At 43.7% G+C, this 20,282-nt stretch overlaps 1 protein-coding gene across 3 annotated transcripts in view; it reads left to right on the forward strand.

Moving 5' to 3' along the window:
• Positions 1–9,291: 9,291 nt before the first annotated feature.
• RASGRP3 (RAS guanyl releasing protein 3) overlaps positions 9,292–20,282 on the forward strand; it is a 107,684-nt gene continuing 96,693 nt past the window's right edge. For 2 of the 3 annotated variants that reach the window (XM_070428994.1, XM_070428992.1), the window contains exon 1: positions 9,292–9,558. The gene's annotated coding sequence lies outside the window, so the exon portion shown is untranslated. The remainder of the gene's footprint in view (positions 9,559–20,282) is intronic. The other variant, XM_070428996.1, reaches the window with a different exon arrangement.

Consider the following 20,282-nt stretch of genomic DNA (forward strand, 5'->3'; position numbering starts at 1 on the left):
TATTACAAAATTTGCACTTTCACCCAAATTCGTGACCAATACTGAGCAATCTTTCCTAATATTTGTTTCTTCACATCTTCAGCAATGTTTTCTATGTGACTTCCCAAAAAAACTTGCTGAAAAAGGAATGCCTCTTAGTTTGTTAGTCTTTGTGTTACAATTATTCCAACCAATTTTTTTTTTTTTTTTTACTATTGCAGGAAGAACCAGAGACCTGTGGCTTTTGTCCTTAATGGTAAAGTGAGAAACCTCAAAAGAAGGTCCTAAGTAATTATCAGTAGGTTTTGTGAGATTTGTTAAGAACTGGGTTTATTCCACATAGCTCTAAATATCTCTGAGAAACTGCTGGAGTTTGTCTTCCTGTTCTGATGCTTAGCTTTTAAATGCCTTGCTGATTATGGGACTTGGTTTATTACTAATTAACATCTCAAGACAATATGCTAGCCAACTATGTGAATTTTATCACTAATGGCAGCAGATGTAAATCCATGTTTCAAATGGTCTTGATGATTTTCGGTTTGGAGGGACTATTGCTTGAGGGTCTAATGATATCATCAGCTCCTAATGTGGCCGATGAAGAGTGTGGTCAGAGTAGAAAAGTTTGCTCTGCCATTTTCCTCAGGTTTATTTTGCTATTATCTTTCTTTCACTTGCTACTTTTGTGCAGACATCTTTTAAAGCCATTTTTCAGTATGAGTGCTAACCTAATTAAAATGAGATATTATCTAAATCTGCTTCCTGGGTACACATTAATAGAAATGTCTGAAGTCTTGCTAGAAGCAATCGAATGACAGAGGCAGCACTCTCATCCCCTCTGCACTTTTTGCTCCGTGGGATACCTTAAAAACCCCGAGCAATTAGCAGGCTCCAACGGATACAAAATGGATAACAAGGTAAAAAAGTAGGGGCTCCTACTAAGCCCCGTCTCCCCAGTCTGAACTTGTGCACCGGGTGTTTTGGGCCTCTGCACAATTTTGCCTTTGCCCCGATTAATGTTATCTCCCATCATTTGTCCCTTCACTTTAGCCTGTCAAGGTCTTCTGAGAGTCCGATTCTATCATCCAATATGGTTGCTGCCTCATTCAAGTTTGCACCCCTCTACATCTTTATTTAAAATGTTAGTATAAATGTTAAGAAACTTTTCTCTTTAAGACAAAAACAAGACAACACAATAAAACAACTTCCCTTTGCCCCAGTTATCGCTCAGCCCCTCTTGGGACTGACAATGGCAGGACGGTTTAGTCTGTAGTCCCCGCAGGGTTTCCTGCCAGGGGACTTGTGTGTTTCGGAATCAAGCAACATGAGTCAACAGCTCTTGGGATCTTTGTTCTCGAATTCCTCCCTCAGATCAGAACCGGTGTTTAGAATTCCTCCCCCGTGTTCCTAATCACCGGCACCCGGATTTCTCAGTTGCTCCCGACCCCCTTCTAGGAGAGACACGTGAATAAAAAATTTAAGAAGTATTTTGCAGAGTTACCTTTTACTGATCTGCATCCTACACACACACACACACACACACACACACACACACACACACACAACTTCATCTTATTCACTGAGATGCCCCAGATTGTGAAGCCAGCAGGAGAAGGAAGAAGGGAAGGTTCTGGGATGACACCAGGTTTCTGGGCTTGGTGGCTGCGCTGAGGGAAGCGAGTGCTTCCTGCCTACTTTCCATGGCGAAAACGATGTCCAGAGTAGAAAAGGCAGCATGACTGTGAGGCCCTTTCAGCCCTGGGGGAGTTCCAGGACATGGGGGGGGGGGGGGGGGGATTCCTGATGTCCACCAGTGTGTGCAGTGGCAGGACACTGCCAGGCAGCTGGGCAGGACCACCTCGGGGCAGGTCTGCTCAGGGGTGGGCTTGCAGGTATGTGAGCATGTGCACACGTGTGTGTGCGTGCTTGTGCATGAATATCCTCCGCACACACATGCCATCAGGGAGGTGACTGAGGACCAGGTCCAGCCTGTCCTTTGGCTGGGAAGGCGGTGCCTGGAGAAGCCTGCCCAGGTCCCAGGTTGTCACAGTGTAGGGAGCCCGGGGCAGCCACAGGTCCCAAACCAGCCAGGTGGGCGCCCGTCCCACCAGTTGCCAGCCTCCCTCAAGTCCTGGGCCCAGGCCTGCGGGCCAGGAGGCCCGAGCTGCGCAGCTGCTGGAGATGGAGATGGAGATGGCGATGGGGAAGGCCCGTCCGGCCCACCACGCGCTCAGGTGTGCCCAGTTTCTTACCTCCGAGGGGCTGCTTCACTGCCAATCATCGTCCTTTCTCCCCTGAAGGGGAGGGACCCCTGTGGTGCGGCAGCCAGACAGCACAGGGACCTGACAAAGAGGCGGTTCCTTCTGAAATGAAATGTGGCTGCGGGAGTCCCACGGGCTGGAATCCCTGACAGTCCCCAGCTCCATCGGGCAAACGGGAAGGTGCCGTGTGGGCGGGCAGGCTGCGGGGATGCGAGGCGCAACGGGGACGCCAAGAGGGAATGAGCCGCTCCCAGCCCTTAACCGCCTCGGAAAAGGACAGATGGTCCCACAGGTAATGTCCAGTGTGGGCTCCCCTAGAGCCGGCGGGATGGGGGGGAGGGTGGTTGCAGCCCAGGACAGAGGGACCAGCTCTCAAAAGTGGTTGGCAATTCTCTCGTTTACTGATGGGATCACTCCGCAGAGAGAGGGCGGTGGGTGGCGGCCACTGTAGGTGGGGTGGGTGGTGGACCGCTGTCACCCACTGCAGGGTGGGTAAGAAAGATGACACCAGCATCGATCCACCTCTAATGTTACCACCGCTAACACGTGGATGTGTTTCCTTACAAACTTTTGCCCTGCACTGACATAGTAAGGGTAACATAAATCAATAAATAAATACTGGGTTAAAAATCGATTAGGCTCTTTCCATTGTGGAGCATATTGTATTTTCCTCCTTGTTGTTATCACCTACAGTCATGAATGCAGCTGGTCATGATATGGGCCACTGTTTCCCACATGTTGCGATATTGGCCAGCCCCTAGCTGCTTCTTGAGATATTTCTAGGTTTTACTTCTTGATTCATGAATATAATATAATATTCATGAATATAATATATTATGTACAGGTTACATGAATAAGGACTCTCAAAGTTGAATTTCACAGGCAGCTTATCAAACATCTTGCTGCTTTACATTTTGGATTTTGCGCACAAATACATGCACACGTGCAGGCTTTTGCCAGTAAAGACCACGCTGCTCGACCACTTTCAACTGAGCATGACCTCTGAGTTGTTTTTCCAAGTTGGTTTGAGGTTTACGATGTCATTCCCTGTCAAGTGGTTGCCTTGTGACCCAGTGCACATGCTTCCAAAATTTCTGGCTGAAGTTACACTTTGCAGCTGAGAAACAGTGTTCTCAGTGAAAAGCTATGTGGTTGGGTAATAATTATTATAAGATTTAGTGAGCATTTACCGTAGTAAGCATTGTCCTCATGCTTTATTGCAATGAACTCACTTAATCTTGTCAACTCTGTTATGTAGATCCTATTATTAATATCATTGTTATTCCCTTTAACATATGGACAATACTGAGACACAGAGAGGTTGAGTAACTCACCCAAGAGCACACAGAAAGTAAAAAGAGCCAGGATACGAACTCAGGGAGTCTGTGTTCTTAGTAGGCCAGGGCTCTTAATCACTAACCTGCTGTCACCAATGGGTTGTTTTCTGCATCTTCTGTAAGGAAATCTTTAACAACTGGTGTTTTAAAACAATGAAATTAAAAGTAGCTGGCTAGACATAAAGGCTAGCTAGACCCAAAAGAAATTAGGGTCTAATGGACAGAACACCCATTTTACAGTCAGATCTGGGATTGCCTCTGGAGTGTTGACATTTGCTGCTCACTGGATATCCAAGTGCTTTCCTACACTTTCTAGGCCCCCAGTAACAGTGAAGGCCACATAATTAGCCTAACTATCAGCTGTGAGTGGAAGTGATGCAGGCCACTTCCAGACTTTAGTTCTCAGAGGCTCTGCGCTTGCCCTGGCAAATGGGAGCAAATTGTCATTATCACTTACCCTTCCGGATACCATCACTCCGTGTAACAGTAACAGACAGGCAGGCCTTTTTTTATTGTGCTTCGCTTTATGGTGCTTCACAGAAGTGGCATTTTTTACAAATTGAAGACAGGACCCACCCAAAAGCATATGACTCACTTTATTGTGGTGGTCCGAAACCAGACCTGCAATACAGAAGAATGTCTGTAGTGCTCTCCATGCAGGAGTCCGCCTTGCTCGTTTAAGCATGGTGAGGATGGGCTAGCCGTCTTAGGAGCAGATATGACACTAGCTTCAGTTGCTGCAGAATCTTTTAGTCACCACTACTCCTTTCTTCGGAGAAATTTGAAGGTGACTACAAGAATCTCTTGGACTTTCTTAAGCAGTTTCAATTATTCTCAGGCTCTGGTCTAATAAAGCCTGAGATATTACTTAATGGGTCACCTTGAAAATTAGCGGCTTAAAATAGCAACAAGCATGTGTTGTTTCTCATGGTTTCAGAGGATCAGGAAGTAGGAAGCTGCTTGCCTGGACATTCTGGGTTAGGGTCTTTGAGGAGACTGTTGTCAGGTGTTGGTTGCGACTGGGATCATCTTGAAAGCTTCTAGCATCTGGGTTGGGAAGATTCAAGGTATTGGCTGGGGCTTTTGTTTCATCTGAAGCTCGACTGGGGAAGGAGCTGCTTGCCAGCTCACGTGGTTGTTGGCAGCATCCAGCTCCTTGCATGCTATTGAATTGAGCGCCTCAGTTTCTTGGTGGCTGTTAGAAGGAGGCTACCCTTGGCTCATTGCCACGTTCGTGGCCCTCTCCAGTGGTGGCTCACAACACAGCAAGGAAAGAGAGTCTCCTGGTCATAGGGAATATGACCAGAAGACTCAATCATTTTAACTTGTTGCACTTAATTGAGGTGAATTACACCCAGTAATTTATGTTAGAGTTCTAAAGCTTGTGACTGTGTTCACCTTGACAATATCAATGTAAACTCAGTTTAAACTGTTTTCATGAATTGCATAATTATATGGTTCAGGGGGTTATGTGAATTCAGACTAATCTCTTTGTTGCTTTAAACAAGGAAACTGTATGGACTATTAAATCAGCAACCAACCTACCACTTGGCCTTTATTAGACCAGAGTGGCCACCAAAGCAATAAATTTTACTCTGGGATGGGTAAATCAGTTTCACTGCCACACTCTTTCCCATGCTGCCTTCCTTCCTTCTGTCTAAATGTTGTGCAAAAATAAGGTAATGTTGGCACCAGTACTCTTGGAGCCCCTGGTAGCCTCCGTCTGCCTTCAGACGTGTGCCATGCACCGTCCCTGCAATGATCTGTTTTCTTTTCTGAAGATTTTCCTCCCAGTGATGGATTTACTTCCTCCTGCCTCCAACAGTGATTAGCTTCACAGCCCACCTTATGGTGGAGTCCAAAGGCTTTCCAAAAGGAACACACAACTGGCAGAAACAGCAAAATGAGGGTGTTCATGCTTCGAAATTAATAGACAGAACTTTTACCACAACACCAATTAAAATGTCCTTTAATTACTATGACGCAAGATTTAAGACTTGACAAAATGGAAAAAGCTCTGGGCATTTATTATGGGAGAGTCTCAAGATTCTTTTTCTCCCCATTGCGTGGAAACTCATGCTGTTTTATTTTAGGTGCATGACAAAGTGACAGAATGCCAATAGAGACTGAAGTCAAATACAACGAAGGCAGTCTGGCTAGATTTTCCAACTAAACTTTACCAAGGTCGAGATTATCACCTAGACCTTCTACCCTTTGTGAACAAAGATAAAGTAGCATTAAAAACTAGGGGCCCAGTGCACGAATTTGTGCACCTTGAAAGGACCTGTGGGCCGAGAGGTTGCGGTGGGCACAGGGGCAGGTCTTGGTCCATCCTCCGCACCCCCACCCTATCCCTCCCACCATGCCCTGACCCCCCCCCCCCCCCCCCGATTCCCTGTCAGCCAACCCACTCCTGCCACCACCGCTCCCATGCGCTGATGGTGCTGGCCTTGCTCGCACCTGCTGATGGTGCAGAGCAGGAACGATTGGGGCCGGCACCAGTAGCGAGTGGAAGTGGGGCCAGTGCTGTCAGCAGGTGCGAGCGGCGGCTGCTGCCTCAAACACCCCTCAGGAGCAGGGAGAGGTAGAGAAGCCCTCAGGGGCATTCGGGGCTGGCAGCCACTGCTTGCACCCATTCACGGCACCGAGCGATTGGGACTGGTACCAGGCACTGGCAGCGGGTGCGAGCTGCGGCTCTGGCACCAGCAGCGGGTGCTAGCGGGGCCATCGCCTGCAGCATGTGCGAGCAGTGGCTGCCGGCCCCAATCGCCCCTCAGGAGCAGAGGGAGGTGGAGAAGCCCTGGGAGGCAACCGGGGCTGGCAGCCACTGCTCGAACCCTCTGATGGCACCAAGTGATCAAGGCTTGTGCCAGGAGCTGGCAGTGGGTGCAAGCGGCAGCTCCGGCGCCTGCAGCAGGTGTGAGCACTGGATGGGACCGTGCACGTGGGAGCGAAGAATTTTCAGTAACCACCAGAGGCTTGCCCCGATGACAGTGACCGGCGCCCCGCCTTGCTCTGGCGCCCCCGCTCACCTGCTCCACCTTCCTGCCACAGACAACGCCCACCATGTTCCTCACACGCCCCCTGGTGGTCAGTGCACATCATAGCGACCGGTTGTTCGGTTGTTTGGTTGTTCCTCCGTTCAGTCTATTTGCATATTAGGGTTTTATATAGATAGATACCTACAAGGCATACAGGTTCAGATACCTACAGTGCATTCAGCTCATTTAAGTATTAACATATAGGCTTTTTTTGTGTGTGTTTTTGAGGACTTTTGCTTGGATCTCCTCTATATTGTATATCTACATTTCAATTCTTTGTAGGTGGCTGCAATTTTAAAAATCTATTTTCCTCCAGTTGCAGAAGCAAAATAGTTAAAGAAAGCCGCATAGCACCTTTCCTCACATAGCCTGTGACCTTTTCCCTTAGGGCCTTTTGAGCGAGTCTGTCATTAGTTTTAGATTAAGAGTGCAGAGCCTTTCTGTTTTCATAGATGTTTTAGTGCTTTGTTTCTACCCATGGGCTATAGAGGGAGCTTGTGAAGTTGTACTTGTTGAGGAGTGAAATATGTCCCCACAAAAGAGAAGGGATGTTTCCAGAGAACAGTGAAAGCCTGGTCAATGCTCTTGGAGTTTCTTAGATGTGTTCATTCTTCTCACATGAGAGCATGGTTTGCTCCCAGAGACATATTACCCCATTGCTAGCCCATGTCAACCAATGTACCTTTTAGCCACTCAGTCTCTGCAGCTGTTATATCCCGACAGTCACGCACTTCCCGCTTCCTTTCTGCTGGTACAAGGAGGTCACTCACTCCTCTCCCTGTGTCTCTCTCTCTCTCTTTCAGAAATGTTTTCCTCTCCGTCTGTGCCTGGGATGTAGAGAGTCTTGCTTGTCCCTCCCCAGCTCTGGCTGAGCTCATTGTTTCTAATACACAGGGCTTTGCACGACGGCTACAGATGGACAAGAAATGGCTGGTCAGAAAACAAATTACTGAGCAAGAATAGGGAGTGGGACATTATGTTTTCCTCTAGAGACTTTTAATTTAATTTCTTCATGTTTTGCTTGAGTTAGCCTTATTTCAGGCAACTTGTAATTTTCAAATACACATATATTGTTAAAGTTGGCTTCGAATTTAGCCACTTTTATCATGACTCCCCCACAGTGAGCGCTCCTTTGTCTCGCCCTTAAATCTCTTCCGTTTATTCTGTCCACTGCTCTTTGCCTTGCCCCGGGTTGCTTCTCCAAAGTCATTGTGAAATGAGTGTGTCTTCTTCACCGTATGTGTGAAAACTCTCCTGGCTGCCTCAGTAGGAGTCACCAGCCTAAAAAGCACTCAAAACTTTTCCTTATTCTTACATTTTAAAAAAAGCAGTGGTCTCAAATCCTTTTTAGAAAATGGGATATAAATACAGACTAAACAAAACAATTCCATAGACCAGTGGTTCTTATAACTTAGTGAGCAACAGAGTCACCTGGAGTTAAAATCCACACTGCTGGGCCCCTCACCAGAGATTCTGATCAAAGTGCTACTGGTGGGTGAACATCACTTAGAGTAGCCCCTCCATCCAAGAAATTCTCTAGCTATTGCTCCTCAAAATATTACCCCAATGTAAGGAGCAGCTTGGTGATAAGCACTAAGTGTAGGATGATCCATAGCCATGTAATAAATAGATCTCTCATAGAACCATATGAAGTAATGACATTTTTTAAAAAAAATTCTGTCTTGAAAATTAACGTGTTAAAGTACACACAGTATAAAAATTAAAAGAGCACAAAGTCTGCGTATCGCAACCTAAACTATGCCTCCACCCCAGATCTCCGCCCCTGCCCCTTCGCAGAATCAGCCATGTTAAAGCCTCTTGTTAGAGCATGTGCACTTAATGTTTCGAGAGAAGAATTGACCCCCAAATAGCTAATGCCAGTTTACACTTCCATCCCCTACTATATAAATGCTTATTTCTCTCCACTTCAACGGTATCAGACAACATCCAAACTGTTCACCTGCCAGCCTGAAATGTGAGAAAAGACATCTAGTTTTTATTTCCGTGTGTGTTGCGATTTTGAGAAGTTAAACAACGTTGCGTAGCAAGACTGTGGACAGTCTTTTAGTTTTAGTGCAGATGAATGACCCGTTTATAAATTCAAGCTCATAATTTCTTTTAAGCAAAAGGTCTGGTTTTCTTGTTCACCTGATGACTTCTTCCTTTTGTTGGACTTTGCCTCAGCGTCCTTCACCTCCTCTTGGAGGAAAAGAAACAAATAGGGTATCGCCAGTTGTCCACCCTCTCTCTAATTTTCCCCGAGGAAATTCAATTTATATGACATTGCTCTGGGGAAAAGAACGATTAGATATAAGTTTGTTCATGGTATTTTACACGGAACAATGATGTTTCTCCAAACCCAGGCTTTGCTTATGGTAAATGACAATTTATAGGGATACCAAGCCTCAAAGAAATTAAAGAAAATTTTGAGAATGTCGCACATGCCACAGCTGAATTTCCCTTAGCTTGTTTATGGGTATTCACTTGAAAAACACACACACACACACACATATGCACCTAACACTGCTTTTTGAAATCAGATGCGTTTCCTGCCTTCTTCTTTCCTCCCGACTCTTGCGACCAGTCTATTAATAGCCCAGGAAAGGAACAAGCTCCTCTGGAGGCAGGAAAACGAAGTTCAGAAAGAATAGGAGGAAGTGTGCCTGCCATTTAGCCAAACAACCTTTAATTCATTGAGCTCAAAGCTTAGCAGCTTCTGTCCTTGTTAGTTGTTAGCCGTAAACAGCTTGCAAATTGGATTTTTTCCCCCTCTCCCTATTTTTGAACTGGATTTGGGCAACGGAGATAATGACAGCATTTTAGAAGAGAGAACAGGAATCTCTAGGAGTTTAGACACGTGGGAGAGAATTGCTAAGGTTGGTGGAGAGCAAGAGGCGATTCAATAGAGATGAACTTGAAATGATCCCGCGTCAGGGAGGTAAGGTAAGTGTCGTTTTTAAGGCTGCCCATGGTTGTGTCTACATGCATATGATGAACTGGGATAGTAGCTCCGGGCTGTGTATATGACCTGAGGGCAGATCCTGATGCAACTTTTCACCGAGCTTTGCTTGTATCTCTGAAACAATGTAGATATCAGCCTCAGTTATGAAATCTGCCATTGTTAATAATAATAATACATGTTTTTTAAAAGTGGTTGTTTCCTTAAGATAACTTTATCTGCACTCAGTTTTCCTTCATTTCGTTATCGCTAGGGTGATAATGAGTAGTATAAGTAATTTCATTAAAGGTCTTTTTGAAAAATAATTTCTGGATATTTGCCTGCTTTTCTCTCTTTTTTGAAGTACTGATTAATAATCCATGCATCATTTCTTTGATCAGTACTGGTTTGGAATATATTTACTGGGCCATCAGGCATAAATGGCCAATGTTAGAAAAGTCACTTTAACCAAAATTTAAATTTTGTGTAAAATTAAGTGAAGACAAAGTTTGTCGGTTTTTAAGTACAAAGCTTCTGTCTCCTGGACATCATTTTCAGACAAAGGTGAATCTTCTAGAAGCACAAACACAGCACTGAACAGGTCCAGTGATAGAATTTGTTCATGATAGATAATTTAAGTTATTATTTCAAAACATTCATTCAGCATATGTTTTCTGAGGGACCTGAAAAACGCCGCTCGGTTTGGAAGTGGGAAGGTCACAAGGGAATGGATGAAATCCAAGAACAGTTGACATCGCCTGCAAAAACTTGAAAAGCTCCTAGGGACATTCCACATTCTTTCAACATTCCTTGACATCAAACAAGTGCGTTTGTTTAAATGATGCACCGTATTTGCATCCACTGCTGATAGCATCCGCTTGTGTGCCCTGCAGAACTGGATTAATCTTACCTCAATGTCGAACAATGGGATAAGGTTCTGGTGGTCGATTGGAAAGGAAGAACAGAAGGAAGTAGGTTGCTGGTGTTTGGCTTTTCCCAGTTTGAGGTTGGTATGTTTAGAATCTGTCGCAAGAAGATAGCAAAGCTGGAAGCCGGGAAAGCTGAGCCAGCCAGATTGCAACTGGCGCAGGAGGCCACGGCTTGGTCTGTGGATTTCATTGGCTGTTCTCTCTCCTGGGAGACCGTAAGGATTATTTTTTTTTCTGATTAGAAAATTATAATTCATCCCATGGAAACTGTGGCAAAGTATAATATTCTTGAATAGAAAGGGCAATAGTTTTTAGTTGAACTTAGGTTGTGAAAAATAGAGGGAAATAAAATTAATCTGGACAAATACGATGAATCTGAAGAGTCAAATAGAACAAAGTCTTAGCATTTATTTCCAGGACACTCTGGTGCTGCAAAGTCAATTCTGAATTCATTTTATTATTTCCGCAAAGTTAAATCCAAGGTAACCTAATTAATTTTCGCTCCGTGTGGGTCTAGTGATAGTCTTTGCCTACAGTGACCCTGTTAACACTGAAGTCCTTCCACTCTCCGTTTCAAAGCAACTTTCTCGCTGGGCACATTTGTGTGTGTACATTACGAGAATAAAAATGTTTTAAACACTATTGAAGATGTAAGTAGATAAAATTATGTTATACATTTTATTCTAAGATTATATTTTTTTCACTTTTAGAAATGTTATTGTCGGTTATTGGTTTCTGGATGTCCATAGCTACTTATAAGTATATTCATGAAGTGCCAATTATTTAAATAGACTTCTTGGGAATTACTTAATAGTTTCACAGATTTCTTGATGTAGTTTGAAACTCCTAAGAATATTTTACGTTATTAGAGTTTGGTCATTTGGGGGAAAACTGCCAATGTTTTTTAGCTTCTCTATCAATTAAATAGAAATGTATTTCCTGGATTCCAGCATTACTGCTGTCATCACTATGTGTTTACAGGTTACAGATTACACAGTATAGCCACCCTGGCCCTCACATTTAAATATATAAGTGTGAGGGGATAGTGTGAAGTGGTGAGAAATTTAGATGTTAGCAAATGAATCCATAATTTGTCTGGTGTGTTGGAGTGGGGTGAAAGGAGAAACATGCCTAGGTCAGGCAGCCATACCTGCCTGGCCTGATGCTGTGTGGGGAGAGGGAGTCGCATATTGATTTTCGTGCCTAGAAGCACCTTAAATCCAGATTAGTGGCCTCTGCAGGTTTTTCTGCTGTGCTCTCAGCCCTTCACATTCTATAGTACAGGCCAGAAGCAGCACCATACAACCAAACCATGTTTATTAAATCCTCCTACTTATAATACAATCTCTGCCTGTGATCAACTTAACGTTTACTTGGAGAAAGAGAATTATAGAGGACACAAATGGAACCAAATGAATGAGGTAGAGGAGTACCAGATAAGAAAGGCTCCATCCAGGCAGGCTTCATGGAGGTCTGAGGCTGAGCTGGGCCTGGAAGGGCAGAAGGAGATCTGATGGGTACAGCAAGACATAAGAGCTTCCAAGACAAGAATGGAGCTGTGTGCATGGGCAGAGAGGGGACTGTACTTGGGTTGCCAGGTGAAATACAGAATTCCCGTTTAGATGTGATTTTTTTTTTCAGGTAAACAACAAGTACTTTTTTTTAAATAAAAATCTGTCCTATTGCACAGGTGTGTATGAAGCCCATTGCATGGGCCATACACAAAATATTATTTGTTGTTTATCTGGTTCACATTCAATTGGGTGTCTGTTTCTATTTCCTGAGCCTGGCAACCATATCAGGGAACGGTACATCAACCAGCTCAACAGGAGCAGAGGCAGTGAGCGTGTCGAGGGAGAGAGAAGCATCTGGAGGCGGTTGGGGTCAGACTGTGATGGGACTGTAATGCCAGACCAAGCAGTTTAGAATCTAATTCAGAGACACTGGGGAGCCACTGTGAAAAGGGAAATGACATCAATAAGATCTGCCCATTTGAGGCAGAACCTGGGGGCAAAGAGAGCAGGCCTCCAAGGCCTGGGTACTGGTGACAGCAGAGAGAAAGAAACCAGATGGAGACACATTAGAGAGCAAATCGACTTGTTTTGTAAACTAATTGAATATGGTTCTCGAAGGAGAGGAAGTGCTAGAGAGGATGGTATGTTTTATGTCCATTAGAAGGAATAGCCAATCAAAGAGACAGCAGCAGGCCAGGGAGTTAGTAAGAAAGATGAGGTTCCAGACATGTTAAGTTTGAGGCGACGATGGGATAATTAGGTATAATCAGTGCACAGATGGAAATGGGAAACAGCTTAGGAGGGAGTTGAGGAGCAGAAATAATGACAGTGGCCGACATTGACTGAACATTTACTGTGTGCCAAGCCTTCGGTAGCCATTCTGTTGTGTGATGCTCACTATCACCTATGAGCAGGTCTCCTTGCTGGCCACATTTTATAGATGAGAAAACAGAGGCTCAGAGAGGTTCTGTAACTTGTCCGTCCATGATTACCTAGTGAGGGAGAGACAGACAGAAAATGGAGCCCAGGTGTGTATGAGGTCAAAGCTCCTGTTCCTGCTGACCCCCACAGGGAACGTCGAGGATCAGCTCTGGATTCACTTTCTCCTGCAAAGATCTAAGCGCGCCAATTGCTCATGCTGTAACCCAGTTCTTAACAAGATGACTGGTCTTCAGTGCCTAACTGTGGCAGCCCTCAGCATTCTGCACCTTTTGGTGAATCTCTCGGAGGAAAAGGGAATATTTTAAATACGGAGATTTTTCTTATTTATTTATTACCTAGATTGTTTTTCCCTTCAGTGCCTCATTTTCAATTTGTCCTCATTCTCTGGTGAAATAAAGATCATGCTGGAGAGAAAACATGACCAAGAAGTGTTAAACTCCTCTCTCTCTGTCCCTGGCTGCCCTCTAGTGGCAGTATGAGGTAACGATGCTCAGCCCAGCCCAGGGACTGAACAGCCAGCCAGACGCAAGTCCCTTAGGAAAGTAAGAAATCACAGAATCACTGCAGAATCATCTGTGGGCTCTTAAATGGTTTGGAGCCTAGTTGTGCTGGGAGATTCTGGTAAAAGACTTCGTGGAATTACATACACTCTTAACAGGTGGCTGACCCAAAGGACATTTTGCACAAGTCAGTTTGAGGTTTTTCTTGAACGTTGTAGTCATTAGAAGTATTTTACTTCTTGAGATCCAAGATGGCCATGGAGTAGGTGGAAGGTACACTCACCTCCTCCCAGGAACAAACTTGAATTACAGCTAAAATATAGAACGATCAACCTGAATAACCAACTGAAGAGAAGTCTTATAAGCAAGGATTTACAGAAAAAGCCACCGGGAGACTCGCAGGAAGGGGGGATGTGTGAAAAGGGCTGGCCTCACCCGGACAACTCCTTGAGACCCACAGGCAGCATCTGGCATTAACCTGCACTGGAGTCCCTCCCAAGAGGCCGCAGAATCTACATACCCAGTGGCAGACTCCAGACCACATCAGAGCAGGACCCACTGAGCTCCAGAAGCCACACATTGCCCCTGCTCAGGCAAAATTTGCTTTGTGTGGTCAGCATCCACACAGTAGCTGGTACATGATGGTCAGGGCCATTCCCCATAGGCAGGCAGCCTAAAGGTTGACCCCATTTACAGAGGGGCCAACAGCAATCCAGACTCAACTATAACAGGAAGGCTCACATAACCCATGGAAGGGACATTCCTGGAGCACCTTGCTTGGGTGATAAAAAGAATAAAATGGCAATAAATATATACCTGTCAATAACCGCTTTAAATGTAAATGCTCCAATCAAAAGACATACAGGGAAGGTGAATGGATGAGAAAATAAGACCCATATACTGGTATATGCTGTCTACAAGAGACCTACCGCAGTACAAAAGACACACACAGACTGTAAGGGATGGAAAAAGATATTTCATGCAAATGAAAATTTTGAGCTAGAAAAGCAATACTTATTTCTGACAAAATATACTTTAAAACAAAGGCTATAGTAAGAGACAAAGAAGGACACTGAATAATGATGAAGGGAGCAATCCAGCAAGAGGCTATCACCTTTGTAGGCATCTATGCACCCAACCTAGGAGCACCTACATATATAAAGCAAACCTTGCTGGACATAAAGGGAGAGATTGACAGTACTATGGTCACAGTAGGGGATTCTAACACCTCATTGACGTCAATGGATAGATCTTCCAGACAGAAAATCAACAAGGAAAAAGTAGCCTTAAATGACATACTAGACCAGATGGATTTAACTGATACTTTTAGAGCATTTCACCCCAAAGCAGCAGAATACAGTATACATTCTTTTCAAGTGCACATGGAACATTTCCTAGGAAAAGTATTTCACTGGTTTATCTTGTTAGGAAGGTACATCTATCAAGTTTGGTGTTTAAACTTTTAATTCACACATGTGTCTTTATTGTTAGGAAAATGTCCTAGACCTTTTATTCTAAATACTGAAAAATACATCATGTATGTTTTTGTAATAAATGGATATCATTTAGGAATGTGCCCTAAGGAAATATTCATAGGTAGAAACAAAAATGCATGCGAAAGACTGTTCCTCTATTTGTAACAAATTTTGGACAAATACACAAAATAGGGAAATTGTTAAATAATATTTCATGATATGGAATTTTATATGGCCATTAAATTATATTAAAATAGTAAATGGCATTGGAAACTGTTGATGATAAATGTTAAGTGAAAAAGAAAAGGCAAAACATTATATACATGGTGTGATCTCATTGTCTTAAAAATTACATATGTACAGATGAAAAAGAGTTAAGAGCAAAAATTCATACAATGAAATGTTAACAATAGGAATCTCTGGTCAGTGGGGTAATGATGATTTTTATTTTTTACTTTGTCTCCAGGATAAGCTTGTCCTACTTTTGTTGTCAGGAACAAAAACCAGTTTGCTTTTTAAACGCGGAGAGCTAAGTCCCAGTGCTCTAACCTCTTGCTGTCATGGCTGACAATCACGTTTCTGCTCAGTCAGCCCCCTGCACGGCCTCCTTGCCCTGGTAGAGAGCTGTATCCTGTTTGTGACAGCATAATTCATGGTAATGGAAAAAATGATGATGCGCTTGCCTGGCCTATGACTTCACTGTATTCATCGGCGACAGGAAACAAAGGCACACACTCTTTTTTCTTTTTCATAATTGTTTTAGTAATAATTGACAATTGGAGGAAATGAATGGCAGAAAACAATTATGGGTAGAAAAGATGGTCAGCAAATATCAGGCTGGAAAATGCCATGGAGCCGGGCTCCTGCAGCAGTCCCGGAGCGGTACAAAGATGGCATTGTTTTGTTCTCAGCCTGCGCCTGCAATCACGGTTGTTTTCACCAGCAGTTACACAATTCTTTGCTGGCAGCAATGCCCCCCCCCCCCCAATATGTTTTTAATTCAGTAACCTGGTAAGCCCACACTGGGGATCTGGTACTGAATTTTTGATATACGTTAATATTCAGGGTTAATATGAACTCCCCGTGCTCGTGCCCAGTAATAATTCTCCTCTAATAATCACAAGCCACCTTTTGGTCATACATAGAGTCTTCAAAGTTTGATTTTTTCATTAAACTTTCGAAAAATTCCTGTTTCTATTTCCTGCAAAAGGGTTCCGAGTCTTCGTTTTAGCAGCAGCAGAGTAGGGAACAAACAACAAAAACTCAAAAGAAGTGGATCCGCGATTCACTCCAGTGTCCATGCGGTGACATGAGCACAGTTAACAGGGCTGAGATGGAGAGGAGGGCTGTGTCATCAACTAGGAAAGAGCTAAGTGAGGCCCGTATTACATGCAGTCGGCAACGTTTCCCTCTGACTTGTGTCCAAGGCATTGAACTGTCCTGTCGGGGACTACTACACTCCTCTGGATGGGAGAACTAGCCAGACAGGGGCTACTTCGACCTTTATTTGAAGTCACACTCTCCTCTCATGAGCCTGATTTGGAGTAAAATTCTGCAGCAGCTCTGACTTCCAATCCTAAGGACACTCACTGGTCATGCTATTTATCGTGGGAGCCTCCAGACCAGGGCTGGCCAATAGAGATATCATGAGAGCCACATAGGTGAGTCACCATATATCATTTTATATTTTCCAGCGGCCACATTAAAAAAATAAAAAGAAGAGGTAAAATTAATTTTAAGAATAGAATTTATTTAGCCAAGTATATCTGAAGCATTGTCATTTTAACATGTAATCAGTATAAAAGAGCATTGAGATATTTTGCATTATTTCTCCTGCAGCAAGTCTCCTGAAATCCAGCGTGTGTCTTACGATTACGACATATCTCAGTTGGCACAGGCCTCATTTCATGCGCTCAATAGCTCCAGATGCTCCGTGGATCTTGTGTTGGACGGTTGAGATCTAAACAGAGGAGCTATAGTGCTGCCTGTTACATAACCGGCATCGGAGGATCAGGCTGTGAGATTTTCCTGTCCGTTCAGAACCCACAGTCCTCTCTGTTAGGATACATTCAGCGGCCACTCTCGTAGACATCAACCTAAGCTGAATAATTGAAAAGCAAGCAAAGGATTGGCAGTTTTTGAGTTTCCACTTAGAACAACCCAGCTGCTTATTTAGGTGCGCAACTATGGATTCCTCCATTGAGAATAAGAATAATAGAAGTTTTAAAAGGCTTCCAATTTTGAGATCGAGACTCTGTGGCTGTAAGAAAGTTTATTTTATGCCATTTTCAAGTGAATGTAGGCACAGAAATAGATTACATTACACAGACTAAAATTAACTTTCAGGAAGCAATATAGACATTGTGCTCTTACCAATACATAAAAACTAGTGCAAAGAAAGAAATCTTCAGCAATTCTCTCTCACACACACACACACTTCGAACAATGTGACCGCTTGCTGATGTCTTTTCTGCATTCTGCATTGTCTTGTTTGAAGGGTAGGAAGTATGCCTCAGTAATCTTGTGTAACTACTCTGCCCTGGGGACTCTCATGGCAGTCAGCTGGAGGATAAAGATAGCTCTGTGTGCTAAATATGGAGCGACAAAAATAGAACTGGTGGGAGTGGATACAACTAAAGGACGCGGAGGGTTCTTATGGCCCCGCCCAAGGCAGAGACCTGGACCAAGGACCCCTGAGGTGCCGGCAATGAGTCACAGCCAACCGAAAGGATCATATTTTGGGTTCATGTCTTACTCCAGCAGGGTTTGGTTATGAAGTTAGATTGAAAGCAATCAGAAAATTATAAAATCAAAATGAAAGTTAAAGACATTGAAAATATAAATAATGACCATGCATTGCATGATTTACAAATTGGTCACGCTCCAAAAACTCGTTTTTAAGAATGTTCTTAGCCCTCTGCATTCACTTTTCATTTTTTTCCGTAGAAACTAAGCCATAAATAGTGACTGGTATGTGTACCTAAAATACCATATACTTACAATAAAATTATTACAACGTATTCACAATGTATTATGTTAAATGATTCTTTATGAAATCATAATTCATCATAAACCTGTATTAAATTATTATAATGCATTTCCAGCAAAATATTATGAACATATTGTTTCATATTAATATACCATGCATTAATATTATGTTGATAATTGTTACATTAATAATATTTTGACAATTAACCAAAACAGAAAAAGTATATATTGAATCATCCGACAATCTCCTTGTGTCCAAAGCAACGAGCTCCGATGGAGGATCTGGGAGGCGCCAGGGGCTGTACCAGGTGCCAGGACAAGCATACAAGATAAAGTAGATTTATTTTGTCCATGTTGGTAGGAAAGCACAGTGACTAGAGGAGGATGAGGGAGCAGGTGGAATTCTTTTCTGAGGAGACTGCCTTACCTATGTGATTCTTAGGGGGAGAAGAACTTTTCATTTCTGCATCATTTTACTTCTGAACTTTGGATTTGCCTTCTCCTTCAGGATGATGCACCTCCAATACTTACGCAGTGTGTAGCCATGATTAGGAGCTTTTCTGGTTCCAGATAGGGTGAGATTTCCCTGAGTAGCATTCGGACACTTGGCAGAGGGGCAGAAGAGGGGAAGGCGGAGAGGAAGGCTCTAATGCAGGAGACTGTGTCTGCTCCTGAGACAGGAAGTTGGGCAGAGCTGCTCGGCTCTCCTGAGGGGAAAAGAAGGGCAGGGCTCTGGGGCACCCAGCTCTGGGTCAGGCTCTGCATCAGCGATTTTCAACCCGGGTGCCGCCAGGATGTGTCAAACATGCAGGACCCGCAGCCTCTTTTCCTTTAGATGGTCAAATAGAAAAATGGTAACAGACAGCACAACCATAGCTGTCTGGTGTGAATGAATCAAAATCATGCCTTTTTTTTTTTTTTTTTTTTGTCAGATTGGCAAAAAATACATTTTTTGGTGTGCCGCAGAATTCTAGCAATTAGTTTCTGTGTGCCATAAGGATGAAAAAGGTTGGAAACCCTGCTCAGATTTCCCCCTGCAGCCTGGGGAGGGTGGAGGGAGTGGGGGGAGGGGGAGGAAGGTGTGTGCAGCGGGCCTTTGCATAGAGTGTGCTTTCCAAGCCAGAATTTACAGCTTCGTGAGTGCCCTTCACTATTGGGTCCTACATTTGCTGCCATTGCCTTTTCTAATCACTAGTAAATGAGGAGGGGGTGGCAAGGTCAGGCGCTAACTGGCCTTCGAGCAAGGTTAAGGAAGTCGGGTTGAGTAGGGCAATGGTTAGTTTCACTAATCAGCAAGGGGATTCAGAGACATAGAGGTGAGTGGAGATATGAATGTAGCTCGAGGAACAAGAGTCTAGGCCAGGAGGATAATGTATTCCTCTGACTTTTCTCTTCCGAATCACCCTCCTGTAATTTCTTCTGGCTGGGACCTGTATCTGAAACCACTCCCATCCCTCCAATCAGTTCACCCTTCCTTCTTCAGTATCCTCTTTTGCTGTCTTTAGCTTTTAGGGCATTTTCTTTCAAACATCCATGTTTCTTCTTTGCCATGAAAAATTACAACCCCATCTACCTATCTATTATACCAGCTGCCCCCTCTAATATATTTAATCACATGATGTTTGGTGAAATTTCTTTCATTCATTCAGCTATTATTGCCTCTATAGTTCATTTTCCAGGAGTTTCTTCTCTCACCAACTTAATTCCTTGAGCCATATTTTGTGCTTTTAAAAAAAATCTCTTTGGCCCTAGCTGGTTTGGCTCAGTGGATAGAGAGTCGGCCTGCAGACTGAGGGGTCCCAGGTTCGATTTCAGTCAGGGGCATGTACCTTGGTTGCGGGCACATCCCCAGTAGGGGGTGTGCAGGAGGCAGCTGATCGATGTTTCTCATTGATCTTTCTAACTCTCGATCCCTCTCCCTTCCTCTCTGTAAAAAAATCAATAAAATATATTTAAAAAAAATAAAATTGAAAAATCTCTTTGGCCCTGGCTGGTATAGCTCAGTAGTTAGAGTGTTTGCCTGCGCACTAAAGGGTCACAGGTTCAATTCCTGGCCCTGATTATGGTGTGAGTGGAAAGCAACCAATCTATGTGTCTCTCTCACATCAATGTTTCTCTCTCTCCCTCCCTCCTTCCCTCCTCTTCCATTGTCTCTAAAAATCATTGGAAAAAAATATATTCTTGGGTGAGGATAAACAGCAACAACCCTTTGGAGTGCATCCACGTTCCCAATTGTCCATCCACAGATAAATATAAGAAGTGAGCATACTTTACATTTCTATAATACATTCTGGGTTTCTAAAGTACTTTTCCCCTATATTAATTATTTTGTGTGCTTTTTCAGAAAAAAACCCATGAGACAAATATCGCCATTCCCACTT

This window comes from Myotis yumanensis, unplaced genomic scaffold (genome assembly GCF_028538775.1).
Source record: "Myotis yumanensis isolate MYYU_CA2020_CCGP unplaced genomic scaffold, mMyoYum1.0.hap1 SCAF_11, whole genome shotgun sequence".
NCBI lineage: Eukaryota > Metazoa > Chordata > Mammalia > Chiroptera > Vespertilionidae > Myotis > Myotis yumanensis.